This window comes from Oryctolagus cuniculus, chromosome 7 (genome assembly GCF_964237555.1).
Source record: "Oryctolagus cuniculus chromosome 7, mOryCun1.1, whole genome shotgun sequence".
Classification (NCBI taxonomy): domain Eukaryota; kingdom Metazoa; phylum Chordata; class Mammalia; order Lagomorpha; family Leporidae; genus Oryctolagus; species Oryctolagus cuniculus.
Genome location: NC_091438.1, coordinates 78,390,395 through 78,401,607, shown reverse-complemented (window position 1 = coordinate 78,401,607; position 11,213 = coordinate 78,390,395). Strand labels below are relative to the sequence as shown.

At 43.7% G+C, this 11,213-nt stretch overlaps 1 protein-coding gene and 1 long non-coding RNA gene across 6 annotated transcripts in view; one reads left to right on the top strand and one right to left on the bottom strand.

Annotated features, from left to right (window-relative positions):
- Nucleotides 1–369: 369 nt before the first annotated feature.
- LOC138850604 (uncharacterized) lies at nucleotides 370–1,951 on the bottom strand. Its single transcript, XR_011390572.1, has 3 exons — nucleotides 1,825–1,951; nucleotides 1,130–1,242; nucleotides 370–796 (listed from the first exon to the last, which is right to left on the bottom strand). It is a non-coding gene; the product is annotated as an uncharacterized lncRNA (long non-coding RNA).
- A 1,714-nt stretch (nucleotides 1,952–3,665) lies between these two features.
- The window catches only part of C7H1orf146 (chromosome 7 C1orf146 homolog), a 37,077-nt gene continuing 29,529 nt past the window's right edge, over nucleotides 3,666–11,213 (top strand). For 3 of the 5 annotated variants that reach the window (XM_070078039.1, XM_070078042.1, XM_017346090.3), the window contains exon 1: nucleotides 3,666–3,797. The gene's annotated coding sequence lies outside the window, so the exon portion shown is untranslated. Of the gene's footprint in view, nucleotides 3,798–9,556; nucleotides 9,765–11,213 lie in introns of those variants that run through there. The other 2 variants (XM_070078041.1, XM_070078040.1) reach the window with 2 other exon arrangements.

Here is an 11,213-nt window from a genome sequence, read left to right as displayed (position 1 = left end):
CACTGGGAAAATTGGATATCCACATGCAAAAAAAAAAAATGAAACTAGACTTCTATCTCTACCATATACAAAAATCAACTCAAAATGAATCTAAGACTTAAATGTAAGATTCCAAACTATGAAACTAGTATAAGAAAGCATAGTGGAAATGCTTCAGGACATGAGAAAGAGTTTTTTGGATAAGACCTCAAAAGCACAGGCAATAAAAGCAAAACAGACAAATGAGAATACATCACATTAAAAAGTTTCTGCACAGCAAAAAAACTATAAAGTGAAGAAACAACATGCAGAACAGGAGAAAATATTTGCAAACTATTCACCTGACAAGGGATTAACAGTCAGATCATATAAGGAACTCAAAGAATCAACAGCAAGCAGCAAATAATTTAACTAAAAAGTGGGGAATAGATATTGAATAAGACTTTGTTTCAAAGAAAAACATACAAGTGGCCAACAGATATATGAAAAAAAGTTAAATTTCATCAATAATTACGAAAATGCAAATCAAAACCACAATGAGATATCACCTCACTCCAATTAGAAGAGCTATCATCATAAGTGGTAGAGAGGGGGCTGGCGCCGTGGCGCAGGTTAGTCCTCCAGCTGTGGTGCCAGCATCCCATATGGCGCCGGTTCTAGTCCTGGTTGCTCCTCTTCTGCTGCAGCTCTCTGCTATGGCCTGGGAAAGCACTGGAAGATGGCCCAAGTCTTTGGGCCCCTGCACCCACATTGGGGACTCAGAGGAAGCTCCTGGCTCCTGGCTTCAGAATGGCCCAGCTCCGGCCGTTGCAGACATCTGGGGAGTGAACCAGGGAATGGAAGACCTTTCTCTCCGTTTCTCTCTCTCTCTCTGTCTGTAACTCTACCTCTCAAATAAATAAATAAAAATCTTTAAAAAAAAAAGTGGTAGAGAGGATGTGGAGAAAAGGAAACCTTTGCACACTGTTAGAGCAAGTGCAAATTAGTATAGTCATTTTGGAAAAACAATACTGAATTTCCCTCTATAATTAAAAACATAACTATGATATGACCCAGTAATTGTACTACTGGGTATATGAGGAAAACAAAATCAGTATGTGAAAGAGATATCTTGCATCTGGTTCTGTGGCATAGTAGACTAAGCTTCTACCTGCAGTACCAGTAGCACCCAAATGGGCGCCGGTTCATGTCCTGGCTGCTCCTCTTCTGATCCAGCTCTCTCTCTGGCAGCAGAAGATGGCTCATCTCCTTGGGCCCCTGCACCTGTGTGGGAGACCCGGAAGAAGCTGCTGGCTCCTGGCTTAGGATCGGCCCAGCTCCAGCCATTGCGGACATTTGGGGAGTTTTGAACCAGCAAATGGAAGACCCCTTTCTCTGTTTCTCCATCTCTCTGTCTGTAACTCTCTCAAATAAATAAATCTTTAAACAAAAAAAAAAAAAAAAAAAAAGAGGGAAAGAGATATCTGAATTCCCATGTGTGTTGCAACATTATTCACCTAAGCCAAGAAATGGAATCAACCTAGGTGTCTACTGATAGATAATGAATAAAGAAAATGTGGTACATATACACAATATAAAACTATTCAGTCATAAAAAGGATGACACTATATAATTTCTGACTACACAGATGGAACTGGAGGTCATTATATTAAGTGGAATATGCTAGTAACAGATAAATACTTACTTGTGTGTCTCACTCATACACGGAATCTAAAAATACACGGAATCTAAAAATATTGCTCTCATAGAAGTTGAGAGTAGAATGGTGGTTACTAGAGAATGGGAAGGGTGGCAGGGATGGAGAGATGGGAAAAGGTTAATTAATGGGTACTAAGTTATACTTACATAGGAGAAAGAATTCTGTTATTACAGATAACAACATGTAGTGTATATTTTTTTAAAAAGCTGAAAGAGAAGAATTTGAATATTTTGACCATAAGAAGATGACAAATGTCAGAAGAGCTAGATAAGTTTTTGATTTGAACAATATAGAATATATACATCCACATCAAGGCATCACATGATACCCCATAAATCTGTATAATTAGTATCAGTTAAACATTTTTTAAAATAAAGGAGAGCTTAGAGCCGGCACCACAGCTCACTAGGCTAATCCTCCGCCTTGCGGCACCGGCACACTGGGTTCTAGTCCCGGTCGGGGCGCCAGATTCTGTCCCGGTTGCCCCCCTTCCAGGCCAGCTCTCTGCTGTGGCCAGGGAGTGCAGTGGAAGATGGCCCAAGTGCTTGGGCCCTGCACCCCATGGGAGACCAGGATAAGTACCTGGTTCCTGCCATCGGATCAGCGTGGTGTGCCGGCCGCAGCGCGCTGGCCGCGGCGGCCATTGGAGGGTGAACCAATGGCAAAGGAAGACCTTTCTCTCTGTCTCTCTCTCTCACTGTCCACTCTGCCTGTCAAAAAAATAATAATAAAAAATAAAAATAAAGGAGAGCTTGTGAGCCATGAAAACATCTGGGGGGCTGGCAGGAGAGAAGAAGCACTTTAAAAATTTCTTTAAAGATTAATTGTATTTTTTATTTACTTGAAAGGCAGAGTAACAGAGAGAAAGAGGGAGAGACAGAGAGAGAGGTCTTCCATTTGCTGGTTAATGCCCCAAATAGCCGCAATAGCTAGAACTGGGCCTGGCTGAAGCCAGGAGTTTCCTCTGAGTCTCCCACGTGGGTGCAGGGACCCAAGCACTAGGGCCATCTTCCACTGCTTTCCCAAGTGCATTAGCAGGGTCGGGCAGCCAGGACTCCAACAGGCACCCATATGGGGTGTTGGCATCAATGGTGGCAGCTTTACTGGCTACATCACAGCGCTGGCCCCAGGAAGAAGGACTTTAGACAGAAAAGTTGGCACAAAAGCCTTGAGGCTGGGACAGCTGTCATGGCACAGCAGGTTAAGCCTCACCTGGGACACTCACATCATTCTAGTCTGAGCTACTCCACTTCCAATCCACTTCCAGGGTTATCTTCCAAGATGACCCTAAACTTCGCTGGCCTCCACCAGCGTTGAGTCAGTGCCTTGACTTCACATGCCCAGAAGGTGTGGCTGGAATAGGGCCTTCACTCTTAGGCTCTGTCCTATGCTGTCTTAGCAAACCGTCCAACAGGAGCGGCAAAACAGTGCACCTGCTTTTAATTACATCAGTTATATGAAATCCAAGCTTGCAAAATGGTTACCTCAGAGAAGAACGCCTATTACAAGTGGATTCTCAGGGACTTTCTCTGGAGCACTTCCCCCTCCTCTGCCACACCCAGGAACACACGTTATACAAAACAAAACACATTAAAAACTTTGTTAACCTAAGCATTAGGCTCTAGGCAAGTGATGACTTTTCTTTTCCTTGCTTTAAAATTTTTTACCATTCTGATCACCGCTGCCCTGCAACACGCTAAGTTTCAGTGAGGTCTGAAAACAAAACATCGTCCGAAAAGGCAAACACCCAGGCCGCTATATATTTAGTCATGAACGGAATCAGTCCTCATAAGCCGCATACACCAGATATGCTAATAATAGTAGTACAAGAACTCAGTCTAAAATTTAGAGAATTATCACTAAAATTCAATTTCGGCTAATCGAGTGTAACATGAAAAAACGCTTGCTTGCCGTAACCACTTACCAGTTCCCACAATGCTTTGAGGCCGGCAGTGCAGTCTGCGGCTGCGCAGAAGCTCAGCAGGCCCAGGGTGCTTCGCGGCTTGAGAGTTCCTGGGCCAAGCCCGGGCTCTCGTTCCCGGGGTGGGCTTCTCGCTGCTCGTGGAAGGTTCTGGAAACTTGGGAGCAGTTGCGCTGCCTCCAAGGACCTGTGGAGCAGGTATGTCGCAGCTTTGCTGATGGGGCTACGAAAGACCCGGCTCTACGTTTTTCTTTCTTCCTCCTGCCAGCGTGTTTGGTTTTCCCTCAGACTTGGCAAGATCAAATCCTCACCTCGAGGCCTTGGCTGCGGTCGGGGGAGGATCTTCCTCACCCTTTTCTGCCCTTGAGTTTGGTGCGGAGAGGGGTTGCCTCAGGTCTTGCATCGAGGGCTGTAAAACTTACTTTTCAGAAGGCCGGTTGAGCGTTCTGCAGATTTATATTTTATTGCCTTTAGGCTGTGTTATGATCTAAAAAGACTGTAGGCTTGCTCCCTGAAGGAGGAAACTGAACAGGAAGAGAAAGCGGTTTACGGGAGATTGTTGTGCACTGCAAATCTTGTTTAAATTTGAAAGCACGCTGTAGTGCAAGAAAATAAACAAAACCGTACAAAAGGGCCTTGGAACTAGCCAAGGCGTAAAAGGCCGTTGAGTTCCGGCTTTTTCTTCTGAAAGGAGAAAGGAGGCTGGCTGAGGTGAAGTAATTTGCCCTAAGTCCCATAGCTCTGGGGTGGCTTTCATCCAGCGGCGTTTACCCCGGGGGAGCAACCGGGAAGCCTGGCTGCCCCAGCCCTAGTTTTGGATTCTTTCCCAATCATGATCAGTGTACTCTTGGGGATCCACTGCCCATAATTCCTTTCTCACTTATTAGTGCGCAAAATTACTTTACTTCTCTTGTGGTTAGTTAAACGGTTTATAAAACCTGTGACTAGCACTGTGAATATTTAAAGGAACATATAGAGATGATAAACTGATGTACACACACGCATACATAGATAGCATACCAGTAAGTGCCCAAAAAACAACTACTGTATTCAGTGGTAGCCCTTTGCATATACGCAATTATGTGGGGGAGGGGCGATAAAAGTTACGACCCCTCCCCAGTCATCTAACTATTTACTCATTCAGAAACAAGTGTTTTTTTCAACGTCTGCTTGTACTTACTGGATCAGGTAAAAACAGGTGTCCCTGCTCTCATGGAGCTAGTTAACTTGTCATTCATTCATTCATGCAATAAATGAGGAAATTATAGAGCAGCTGGTTTCAACCCAGCAGGAAGAACTTTGTAATTATTAGAGTTGTTCAAAAGTAGAATGAAACCATCCTGGGAGATATTAACTCACCATCACTGAAAATGACTTTCATTTGGATTAGTTTCTAAATTTTACTGTGAACTACTTTTGTGTTAAATAACATGGAGAATATAGATTTGATTGACATTAAGTTTATGATATAGTAGGGGAAATGAAATACATGAGCAGTTATGTTGGGCAAAATATGATAAGTGCTCCACAGAGGTATGTAAAACAGATTCTGAATTAGAAGTTTCAGTTTAAGGGGATCAGGGATAGTTTCTTGAAGGAGACGAAACTTCTAGTGGACCTTGAAGCAGAAGTAAGATTTTAAATATAGACTTTATGTTTAAGATTTACAGAAATACTGAGAAGATAATACAGAGTATTCTCACACATTCTATATTCCATTTCCCCTATTATTAATATTTTATATCCAGTTTCCCCTATTAATAGTATCTTGGTGTTGTATATTTGTTGTTAGTGAAACAATATTGCAAGAAATCCATAGTTTATTTATTTTTAAAGATTTATTTATTTTATTTGAAAGGTAGAGTTACAGAGAGGCAGAGGCAGGGAGAGAGAGAAAGAGGAAGAGGTCTTCCATCTGCTGGTTCACTCCCCAGATGCCTGCAATGGCTGGAGCTGCACTGATCTGAAGCCAGGAGCCAGGAGCTTCTTTGGGGTCTCTCACGTGGTGCAGTGGGCCAAGGACCTGGGCCATCTTCTACTGCCCTCTCAGGCCACAGCAGAGAACTGGATCAGAAGTAGAGCAGCAGGGACTCAAACCGGTGCCCACATGGATGCCGCACTGCAGGTGGCAGTTCCACCCAGTACGCCACAGCACCTTAAAAGGCGAAAGATTTATACAATCTGAAGAGAAACCAGAGTATAAGAAATCCATAGTTTATTTAGATTTCCTTAGGTTTTACCTGGTGTTCTTTTTTTCTGTTGCAAATTCCCAACCAAGATACCAAGGTACATGTAGTTTTAATGTTTCCTTAGGTTCCTCTTGCTGTGACAGTTTTTCAGACTTAACCTTTTTTCTCAAAAGATTTATTTACTTGTTTAAAAGGCAGAGTGACAGATTCTTCATCCTCTGGTTCATTCCCCAAATGGCCACAACACCCAGGTCTGGGCCAAGTGGAAGCCAGGACCTAGAAACTGCATCCTGGTCTTCCACATGCAGAGTGGTGGCTCCAGCACTTGGACTGTCTATCAGAAACTGATCATTGCTGGGCTGGAACCAGCACTCCAATATGGGATGCCAGCATCGTGAATGGCAGCCTAACCTGCTACACCACAACGCTGGCCCCCAGACTTATTTTATTTTGATGACCTTGAAGTGCTTTGAGAAGTGCTAGTCAGATAATATGTAGGACAGCCTCAAACTGGAATGTGTTTGATTTTTTTTCTCATGCTAAGACTGAGATTATAGGCTACTGAGAAGGAGACTACATCATATCAAGGATACACACTCTTGGCACGATTTGTGACTGTTGATATAGGCCTTGACCACCTACCTGAGGTAGTATTTATCAAGTTTCTCCAGTGTGAAGTTGCTTTTGCCCCCTACCTTTCTGATATGGGCTGCTGGATGGGAACCTGCATCTTTGTTTATTTGAAAGACTGAGAGACAAATCTTCTATCCACTGCTTTACTCCCCAAATGCCTGCAACAGGTGGAACTGGGCCTGGCAAAAGCCAGGATCCCAGAACTCAGTCTGCATCCCCCATGTGGGTGGCCTGGACCCCAGGTACTTGAGCCATCACCTACTGCTTTCCAAGGTGTGTGTTAGCAGGAAGTTGGATTTGGAAGCAGAGCCAGGGAATGAACTCAGGTACTCCAGTATGTGATGTGGACATCCCGAGTGTCTTAACCTCTGTGCGAAATGCTGCCAACTCTTTGTGTGTTGATAGTGTGTGTGCCCAAGGAAAAGACCAACAGTCATCCCACTCACTCCTGACTCCATAGGATCATTCCAAGTACTCAGAAACTTACTACCACAAAATTTTGGTATAGGAAAAAGCCATCACCAAGAAGACAGCTTCTGTGGAACCTGTCTAAACACATCCATTACCTTTGTGTAATTCCACCTCCTCAGGTCACTTTGACATTTATGCACCAATCATAGCTCTAGATGCATAACACAGGGCTTTTAAAAATTATTTACTTAATGTGTTTAATGTTATCACATTTCATGTATTTTATATATAAAGAAAGGGGAAGGGGGGGTTAGAAGTTAAGATGCAGTCAGTGGTGTCAACCCTAAACTAAAACATAAGTTTGAGAGGTTGTAAAGAAACAGTTCATATGCATACTTGATAATAACTTTCAAAATGGACTGCCAGAGCTTCAGCCTCTACAGAGGGCCACCATTTCAAAGATAAGGTAACTAGATATGATGCTTGGAATTCTCAAACCTTATGCTGTAATCTCTATATAGCACCCATACCGAGGTTGTCAAATCTGAAATAGCTCTTCAACTTCTTGGTAATCAGGAAGCAGATTAAGACTGAGCGTATTGACTCAAAATCTAAAAAAAGAAATGCCCAATGCTGTATTTTTTTCAAAAACCTGGACATTGTCATCCAATGCCAATCAGCTCATCTGAGGTCAATTGGAGTCACCTGTGATGGGCTGCAGGAAGCAGAATTGTTCATTCTTGGGCAGTCAGCCTCACTGTGTGTTGCCATTTATGGGACAAAGAGAGGTTACCTGTTCACTTACGGCTGTTTGGAAACACGTCAGCAATATTATCTGATAATCTAAACATGAATGTAAAAATTATATTGTCCTCTGGATGGCGTGAGTTCTTGGGCCCCTGCACCTGCGTGGGAGACCTGGAGGAGGCTTCTGGCTCGACTTCAGATCAGCACAGCTCCAGCCATTGCAGCCAACTGGGGAGTGAACCAGCGAATAGAAGACCTCTCTCTCCCTCCCTCTCCTTCTCTCTTTGTGTAACTCTGCCTTTCAAATAAATAAATAAATAAATCTTTAAAAAAAAATTGTCTTTGGGACTGTTGCTGTGATGTAGTGGGTAAAGCCACCACCTGCAGTGCCAGCATCCCATATGGGCGCCGGTTTGAGTCCCAGCTGCTCCACTTCTGATCCAGCTCTCTGCTATGGCCTGGGAAAGCAATAGAATATGGCCCAAGTCCTTGGGCCCCTGAACCCATGTGGGAGACCTGGAAGAAGCTCCTGGCTCCTGGCTTTGGATCAACTCAACTCTGCCCCGTGCGGCCATTTAGGGAGTGAACCAGCGAATGGAAGATTTTCTCTCTTTTTCTCTCTCTCTGCTTCTGCCTCTCTGTAACTCTGCCTTTCAAATAAATAGATAAATATTTTTTAGAAATTATATTGTCCTTAATTGCAGCCACCTTGCTTCTAAGCTACCAGTTAAGCTACCAGCTCTCCCTTAGAGAGGGATCCAAGGAATATGTATTTTCCTATGTCAAAATTTTGCATTCCGAAAATCTCCTATTCCACCCTCAGTTAGCAGGAGGTAGTCAGAATGGAGTCAGTGCACTTATTCCATAGATGTGGAATGAAGGAAACTGACAGGAAATTGTACACTTCATAAAGGCATATTTTACCTTAATGAAGGCATCTTCCTTTCCCTTCTTATCTTCTCTAACAAAACCAACTATGAATATTCTGAATTGCCTATGACTCCTCTTCTGAGTAATAATCTTTGCATAAGAATTTCAAGAGTCTACTGAAATAAGAGAATTGGAATGGCAGACCTTAAACCCAGCTAAGGAGGAAATCTGCAAATGTAACTGCAAACAGCTAAGCTCAATATCAAGAAGCCTCCACCCAAGGCTGGCATTGTGGTATAGTCGGTAAAGCCACCGCCTGGGATGCCAGCATCCCATATGGGCACTAGTTTGTATCCTGGTTGCCCCACTGCTTTTCCAGCTCCCTGCTGATGGCCTCTGAAAATGAGCAAAATATGGCCCAAGTGTTTGGGTCCCTGCCACCCACGTTGGAGACTTAGATGAAGCTCCTGGCTTTGGTTTGGCCCAACCCTAGCTGTTGTGGCCATCACTGAAGTGAACCAGTGGATAAAAGATCTCTCTTTGATAATACAGGTTTTTAAAGTATTCTTGGGGCTGGCACTGTGGCATAGCGGGTAAAGCCACCACCTGCAGTGCCAGCATCCCATATGGGCACCAGTTCGGGTCCTGGCTGCTCCACTTCTGATCCAGTTCCCTGCTATGGCCTGGAAAAGCGGTGGAAGATGGCCCAAGGCCTGGAGCCCTGCGCCTGCATGGGAGACCTGGAGGAGGTTCCTGGCTCCTGGCTTCAGATCAGTGTAGCTCTAGCCATTGCGGCCAGTTGGGGAGTGAACCAGCAGATGGAAGACTGACCTCTCTCTTTCTCTCTTTCTCTCTTTCTCTCTCTCTCTCTCTCTCTCTCTCTCACTCTCTCACTCTCTCACTCTCTCACTCTCTCACTCTCTCACTCTGCCTTTCCTTCTCTCTGTGTAACTCTGACTTTCAAATAAATAAATCTTTTTTTTTTTTTTTTAAGTATTCTTCATGGGGCCGGTACTGTGGCTAAGTGGGTTAAGCCACCACCACCTCTAGCGCCAGCGTCTGATATAGGCACTGGTTCAAGTCCTGGCTGCTCCACTTCCAATCCAGTTTCCTGTTAATGTGCCTGGGAAAGCAGTGGAAGATGGCCCAAGTCCTTGGCCTCCTGCACCAATGAAGGCGACCCGGAAGAAGCTCCTGTATCCTGGCTTTGGACTGGCCCAGCTCCAGCGATTGCGACCATTTGGAGAGTGAACCAGAGGATGGAAGATCTCTCTCCCTGCCTCTGCTTCTCCCGCTATGTAACTCCACCTTTCAAGTAAATAAATCTTTTTAAAAAAATATTGCTCATATCTGCTTATAACCTCTCCTCCCATCACTCAGCATATTATCAGTCAGAATATACCAGAATACTTTGGATGCCTTACTTCTTACCTTGAAAGTAAATGGTCCATCTATACACCTACCACATATATTTGCCTATAAAAATGTCCTGTTTCTTTTACTTTTTACCGCTTAACCAGATATAGAGAACTAGAAGACATTGTAGATGTGCTGATCTCTCTTTTTTTTTTTTTTAAACTTTTATTTAATGAATATAAATTTCCAAAGTACGACTTATGGATTACAATGGCTTCCCCCCCATACCGTCCCTCCCACCCACAACCCTCCCCTTTCCCACTCCCTCTCCCCTTCCATTCACATCAAGATTCATTTTCGATTATCTTAATATACAGAAGATCAGCTTAGCATACATTAAGTATGGATTTCAACAGTTTGCTCCCACACAGAAACATAAAGTGAAAAATAATAGGTGATTTTTTTTTAAATGATGATGAAATCAGAGCAGACCTATTGTCATGTTTAATCCCAGTGAGAGTCAAGTTGGGAATTGATAATTTCTTTTTTTTTTTTTTTTTACAGAGGATCAGTTTAGTATGCATTAAGTAAGGATTTCAACAGTTTGCACCCCCATAGAAACACAAAGTGAAATATATTGTTTGAGTACTTGTTATAGCATTAAATCTCAATGTACAGCACATTAAGGACAGAGATCCTACATGAGGAGTAAGTGCACAGTGACTCCTGTTGTTGACTTTACCAATTGACACTCCTGTCTATGGCATCAGCAATCTCCCTATGCTCCAGTCATGAGTTTCCAAGGCTATGGAAGCCCTCTGAGTTCTCCGACTCTTATCTTGTTTAGACAAGGTCATAGTCAAAGTGGAGGTTCTCTCCTCCCTTCAGAGAAAGGTACCTCCTTCTTTGATGACCTGTTCTTTCCACTGGGATCTCACTCACAGAGATCTTTTGCCAGAGTGTCTTGGCTTTCCATGCCTGAAATACTCTCATGGGCTTTTCAGCCAGATCCGAATGCCTTTAGGGCTGATTCTGAGGCCAGAGTGCTATTTAGGACATCTGCCATTCTATGAGTCTGCTGAGTATCTCACTTCCCATGTTGGATCACTCTCCCCTTTATTTACTCCATTGGTTAGCGTTAGCAGGTACTAGACTTGTCTATGTGCTCCCTTTGACTCCCAGTCCCTCCACCATGACCAACTGTGAACTGAAATTGATCACCTGGAACAGTGAGATGGCATTGGTACATGCCACCTCGATGGGATTGAATTGGAATCCCCTGGTATGCTTCCAACTCCACCACTCGGGGCAAGTCAGCCTGAGCATGTCCCAAATTATACATCTCTTCCCTCTCCCATTCCCACTCCCATGTTCAACTGGGAGTGACTGGTTTAGTTCTGTAATTGAT